Raw genomic sequence first — 7,589 nt, forward strand, 5'->3', positions numbered from 1 at the left:
TTAATTCTTCTTTCTCTTCAGCACATTCCTAGCCTTTTTAGTATTCAATTTCGTCCATCCACCTTGCTCCATGCATGTGCTATTTATTCGAAGCCCAAAACTGCTCCAAAATGCACCAAAATGCATCTTATTGCTTTATAAGGCCTATGGACCTACAAACACACGAAAATAGCTTAAAATACATAATTAACTAAGAAATAACAACATAAATGCATGAGAACAAGCTAACTCAGTTGCATAAATATGCTACTATCACATACGTAGACGTGGCATCTTTTCTGGAAGTACTTTTCCTCCATCCAGGGGTGGTATCTTTAACCGATGAAGATGCACAAGGTAATGTATCAATTTCACTTGAAGCTTACTTGTAATTTCGGGCTTGGTCAAGTGCGATACAAAACCCTATAGTAGGAGTCCCCTAAGTCGCCGAGCTAGGAGATTTGCCGAAAGAGGTAACAGACAAGGTAAGCAATCAAACTTCCAAGCAAGCAACCTAGATCGGAGGTTCAGCTTCGGCTTCCAGTTGATTGTTCTCCTTCTCCTTATGTCGTAAATAGCAATAAGGATAAGGAGAAGCAAATGAAGAAGAGATGATATGAGATACTTTTGCTTTTGAAGATGTAACTTTCCACATGCTTATTCTTGAACTAGGCTGGAGGGTTTTCTGGTTTCCTCCAGGGTATAAGGCTGACTTAAAAATTTGAGGGTCAAAACAAGTCCATCAAATCAAGAGTGCGTTCGACCTTGATAATATGGGATACTTTTGCTGTTGATGAAGTAATAGATGAAACGACATGTGTTCTGTTGCGCTTGTCTCCACATGCTTCCTTGTATCCTTCTCACTTGCTTTATCTGTTCCTCAGGCAGATGTGGTATCTTTTTTTTAGCATAAGATGTTGAAAACGAGTACTCGAGAGCAATGCCAGGTAAGTAATCAGGCAAGGGGTTCCAGCCAGTCAGTTCCTGACTGGAAGCTTGATTCCAAGTGTTGACTGATTGCTCTCTTTCTCTTTGTCTTGTAGGTAAGAACAAGGGCAAAGGAAAAGACAGGGAAAAAGCATGATATGGGATACTCTTGCTTTTGACCCTGATGATATGAGATACTCTTGCTCTGGTGTGGCTGGTTTGCATAGGTATTATTGGGGGGGGAAGAAAGCTGAGTATTTCGAGAGGCTTCGTTGGGAGTGCCCTCTCAGATATAAGGAAGGATTGAGCATTTTTGCAGGTCTGCCTGTCCATGGAGGATGGATGTCGACATATATAGGAGTCTCCCTAACAACAAGTAGTAATGTTATTCCTTTACCCTTCTTGGTTGTAGCAATGTAGTGGGAGCTGCAAGCTTCACGTGTTTTAATTTTGTCAGAGCATTTTGAAAAAGTGGTATGTGGTATCTGGAAAGCTGATGTTATGTGTGAAGATTGCAGACAAGCTTTATCCAAGGAAATCTGGCTCTCGAAGTTCGGAGAGCGTTGCCTCTTCAGTTTTCGAACAAGCAATCCTGTCGGGGATCTGGCTCTCGAGATTCAGAAAGCGATGCCTCTTCGATTTTTTAGAAAGCAATCATGTTCGGAGTCTGGCTCTTGAGATTCGGAGAGCGGTGCCTCTTTTATTTTTGAGAAAGTAATCCTATTGGGAGTCTGGCTCTCGAGATTCAGAGGGCGATGCCTTTTTGTTTTTTGAGCAAGTAATAATGTTATTCCTTTACCCTTCTCGGTCATAGCAATGTAGTGGGAGCTGCAACCTTCACATGTTTGAACTTTGTCAGAGCGCTTTGAAAAAATGGTCTGTGGTATTTGGAAAGCTAATGTTGCGTGTGAAGATTGTAGACAGCTTTATCCAAGGAAATCTGGCTCTCGAAATTCGGAGAGCTGTGCCTCTTCGGTTTTTGAACAAGCAATCCCGTCAGGGATCTGGCTCTCTAGATTCAGAGAACGGTGCCTCTTCAATTTTTGAGAAAGCAATCCTGTTGGGAGTCTGACTCTTGAGATTCAGATAGTAGTGTCTCTTCGATTTTTTAGAAAGTAATCCTGTTGGGGGTCTGGCTCTCGAGATTCGGAGAGTGTTGACTCTTCGATTTTTGAGCAAGCAATCTTGTTGGGAGTGTTTTCTCGAATGTGAGTAAAGGTTAGGCATTTTTACCAGTCTGCCTTGCCACGGAGCACGGAGGTTGACACACATTGGGACTTTCTAGTTATCAAGCAGTGGTGCTGTTCCTTTACCCTTGTGGGTAATAGTAGGGTAGCTGGATCTTCAAAATTTATGTGTCTAAACTTTGTCAGAGATCTTTGGCAAAGTTATATGTGGTACCCGAGGAGCTGATGTTGCGTGTGGAAAATGGTGCCTCTTCGAAATCTGGAGAGTGGTGCCTTTTCGATTTTTGAACCAACGGCCCTGTTGCCCTTTCTTTTATAAGGGCACCAATTGTGTGCAAGAAGTACATTCAGAAAGTTATTGCTTATAGGAATTTTCCCCATACTTCAGAGATTTATTGCACCTCATTTCTCCTTCATCATTTCTGAGAATGTCCAGCCCATCCGACCGTCGTTTTGACTTGAACTTTGGAGAAGATGCAGCAATGCCTTCTTAAGACAACATATGGCGCTCATCCTTCTTATCTCCTACTAGTCCTCTTACCGTTGGGGACTCTGTGATGAAAAATGATATGACCGCTGTGGTGGTGGTGGCCAGGAATATTCTCACTTCCAAAGATAACAGACTACTTTCTAAACGGTCTGATGAGTTGGCTGTTAAGGATTCTCTGGCTCTCAGTGTTCAGTGTGAAGGTTCTGTGTCTAATATGGCCCAACGCCTATTTGCTCGAACCTGCCAAGTTGAATCATTGGCGGCTAAAGTGATAAGTCTCAAACAGGAGATCAGAGGCCTCAAGCATGAGAATAAACAGTTGCACAGGCTCGTACATGACTATGCTACAAACATGAAGAGGAAGCTCGACCAGCTGCAGGAATCTGATGGTCAGATTTTACTTGATCATCAGAGGTTTATGGGTTTGTTCCAAAGGCATTTATTGCCTTCGTCTTCTGGGGCTGTACCGCGTAATGAAGCTCCAAATGATCAATCTTCGGTGCCTCCTCATTCTGGGATTCTGCCTAGTACTGAGGCTCTGAATAATCACCCTCTGGTGCCTTCTCTTTCTGTGGCTCTGCCGACTGCTGGGACTTCTCCTGAGCAACCTTTGTGAAGGCTCCCTCTTGTTTGTTTATTTTGATTCATGTATATGTACATATTTGTAACTTATCGGAGATATCAATAAACAAGTTTTGCTTCATTTCAACGTATTGTGTTAAATACACCAAGGCCTTCTTCACTAAGTTCTTTGAATTTTTCCTTTTGTTGAAGCTTTGTGAGTGAAGCATGTAGGTTGAGGTAGTGCTCCCTTAATTTCCCGAGTGAGGAAAACTTCTCGTTCGGAGACTTGAAAAATCTAAGTCACTGAGTGGTCGTGACACTTCCGAGTATCAAGGTGCAGTAGCATATGGTAGGAGTCCCCCAAGTCTTCGGTCGAGGGAGTTGACGAATGAGGAATTTCCGAATTTTTTAATTTGCGAATTTCCGAAAAAAAAAATTAAATATATATTATATATATTTTTTTAAAGCTTTGTAGGTGAAGCTTTGGTGTTGAAGCTTTGTAGGTGAAGCTTTGAGGTTGAAGCTTTGTTGGGCACCATAAATTGATTTTGCTTCACACTATCTTGATCAAGATAGTGTAGGTGAAGCTTTTGTGTTGAAGTTTTGTAGGTCAAGCTTTTGTGGGTCAAGCTTTTGTAAGTGAAGCTTTTGTGGGTCAAGTTTTTGTGGGTTAAGCTTTTATGGGTCAAGCTTTTGTGGGTGAAACTACAGCAAATAAATCGTACTATTTTTTAAACTGAACAAAAATAACTCACACTATTTCTGGAACTACAACAAAATAACTCACATTATTTCTACAATTTGACCCAAATAACCCACACTATTTCTAAACGGTAACAAAATAAAGATTATTTCTAAAACCACAACAAAATAACCAACACTATTTCTAAAAACGAACAAAAAAAAACTAAGAAAAACTAATGAAAAGAGCTTCAATACTTTGAATTTTAACCAAAAATCATGTAATAACATTATTTAATGGTCAGTACAAAATCCAATATCAAGCCAGCCCAATAAGACTAGCCCCAAAAATATAATATATCGAGCTTCCGATTTTACCTTTGACGTTAAGTCTTGTCCGTTGGTCCGTTTCACTTCAGATGGAGATAGAGAAGGTTTATAGATTCAAATCTTTTCGTTAATTTCATCACAATTCCAACACACGTATCGTCAACCCCAACAACTCTAGAAAATGCAATCGAAATCCTGATGCATGTGAACAATAGATGCAGATAGGTTGGGGCTTTTCGTCCGTCTTCGCAATGTAAGTGTTTCCAGCGTTTGATAAATGTATTTGAATATGCAACTTGATTTGGTGTATTTTGGAAATTAGAGTTTATAAGTTTGGGAAATGTTGATTAGTGGATGTAATTTTTTGGTGGTGTTTGATAATTGCGGAGTTAATTAACTGTTTTAGATTGCGAATCTCAAAGTAGGTTTAAGCTATTAAGAGTTTGGTGCCGTAATCTGATACATGTATATGTTTTTGTTAGCTTGTGGCAGTTTATGTTTTTAGTCCAAATGGAAGAGTGTAGGTTTGCTGCATTTTGTGGTTCAGTTTGTGAAGTGGCAGTTTTTGGATGTAGGTAGCTGTGGTTGCTCAGACGGTAGCGAAAAGCCTTGTCAACATGCAGGCTGCTAAGGACTCAGAAGAATCTTCTAAGGACGAGGAACGGGATACTGAAAAGGAAAAGCCAAGATGGCACTGAGAACCAAGACAAGCATGAAAAGCCAAGAAATGTTGCTCTTGATAAAATAGAGAAAGCTAGAAATCATGTTGCAGGTACATAAATTTTCATTTCTCAGCATTTGTGATTAATGATTATTCACTTGATTTATTTGCACATATGAAGATTTTTATCTTTCAATATACTTTTGGTTTTCCTGAACTTGCAAGTTGTTGCTAAGTGAAGGTAAAAAAATTTGAGTTATTATTCATACTATTTTGTTATAAGAAAAGTTGTTTGGTGTGGCCTTGTAACTCCTCTAAAATTGAATCATAATTATTTATGTACTTTGCACCCTGCAATCATTTCCTATAATAGGATGGTGAGGGAGAATGGATGGGGACCCAACCAGTTACAAAAGATGCTCACTTTGCACTCTGTTCAGTTTAAGAAGTAGTCAGTGTTCAGTTTAAGAAATAGTGATAATACTCGTATTTAGTTCTAGAAACAGTCAGTGTTCAGTTTACGAAATAATGATAATACCAGTATTCAGTTTAAGAAATAGTTGGTGCTCACTTTAAGAAATAGTGATATTATTGTGTTTAGTTCTAGAAATAGTTAGTGGTCAGTTTACGAAATAGTGATAGTACTAGTGTTCAGTTTAAGAAATAGTCAATGTTCAATTCCAGAAATAATTTGTGTTCAATTTAAGAAATAGTGATAGGACTAGTTTTCAATTTACGAAATAGTGATAGTACCGGTGTTCAATTTAAGAAATAGCCAATGCTCAATTTAAGAAATAGTAATAGTATCGTGTTTTTTTCTAGAAATAGTTAGCGGTTAGTTTACGAAATAGTGATAGTACCAGTGTTCAGTTTAAGAAATAGTCAGTGCTCACTTTAAGAAATAGTGATAGTATCGTGTTTAGTTCTAGAAATATTTAGTAGTCAGTTTACGAAATAGTGACAGTACTAATGTTCAGTATAAGAAATAGTCAATGTTCAATTCTAGAAATAGTATGTGTTCAATTTAATAAATAATGATAGTACCAGTGTTGAGTTTACGAAATAGTGATAGTACCAGTGTTCAGTTTTAGAAATAGTCAGTGCCAACTTTAAGAAATAGTGATAGTCAGTGTTCATTTTCAATAAAATTTAGGCTGTTTTTTTTTTTTGGATAGAAAATAAAAAAGTTATATTAAAGAAAACCCCTAGGGCAATCCGTTTGAGTACAATCGAAGAGAAAGGTTGGCAAGCAACAATCAGAATAGAACTTAGGGCATGTTTATCAAACCGAAATGGAATGGAAAGAAACGGAATCGTATTCCTCCCGAAGCATTCCAGCGTTTACTAACATGTAGGGAATGAAAAAATAAGTGGGACCCCTTTAAAATCCGGAATCAAATTCCTTAATCTTCTGGAATTCAATTACCTACATGAAGGTGGTAATTAAATTCCAGGAGGAAGCCTTCTTCTGGAATCAAACATTTCTACCCAAAATACCCTTATACCTTCCACCAATAACACACCATCTCCTTCGTTTCTCCTCCGCCGACTCCTTACACCTTGACCACCACCACAACACGAACTTACACATACCAACAACAACGCCAAAATTGATTCGACCCATCCGCCGAGTTGACCATTCAATCTTGTCCGTTAGCCACCACAATGCCATCCACCACTGACCCATCTTGACCCACACACCGGCAACCCATTGTAGCACTTTCCCAGCACAACCCACCAATAAGATCTGGTAACAATTCTATCTTGTATGTTGTGCATGATTTGGTGAAGACAAGGTCAAATTTGGTGGAATAGGGATTAGGCGTCAGGATTGCAGGGTGAATGAGGAAGTACGATGCGAGTTGGTATTGGCGGATGAGTTGCTTCGGCAGAAGAGCTGGTGAGATGCAGAGGAAACAAAGGGTTGGTATCGATAGAAAGAGTTTTTTTATGGTGGTGGCAGCGGCAGAGCAAGGGCTGGTATCGGTACAGAGAGAAACCGATGGCCCTTTTGTTATGTCTGGCCCTGTTTTGGGGTGTTTCAATAAAAAATAAGTATATGTGTGTGTGTGTATATATATTACCTGGCATAAGGATGTTTCAGTAATCACATTAATTTTCATTCGGATTTATGTGAATTAGTAAACAGTTTATATCATTCATATTTTAATTCCATAAAGTTTTAGTAAACTGCTTTAATAAGAATCTGATTCTGATTCCACCTCATTCAAATTCCTCCTCAATTCAATTTCTCCTCGATTCAATTCCCTTCCTTTTGATTACGAATTAGTAAATGCGTCCTTAGAGGACTAAATGATGGAGCTACTTCATGTGCTGATGACATCTGTAAACAAGTTCTACCGTTAACATTTAATCCATCTCTTTTTCAACACATATTTTGGATCGATGCCTTTACCTTAAATAAAACAACATCCGAACCAGGATTTTTCTTCTTGGCTCTCATCAATGCATTTTGATTGGAATTGAACAAGCCATTTCTTATCCCTTGCCCTTTTTCGTTCCATATACACATATTTTTCAAAGTTGCTAGAGGCTTTGGTTGTATCCAAAATGAAATGTAGCCTTTTTCTCACACGCACTTTGATTAAAAAATTAGCACAATGAAAACGCAAATCACCATTATCTATTCTAAAATTAAGGAGGAATTGACTGTTTATTCAGCTACAGTCAATTGTTTACCCCTTGATTTCATTTCATTTATAATAAAACCATGAGGTTTGGGCTGGGTTTGAAGGGTATTTATTAGAAC

This window comes from Malus domestica, chromosome 15 (assembly GCF_042453785.1).
Source record: "Malus domestica chromosome 15, GDT2T_hap1".
Taxonomy (NCBI): Eukaryota; Viridiplantae; Streptophyta; class Magnoliopsida; order Rosales; family Rosaceae; genus Malus; species Malus domestica.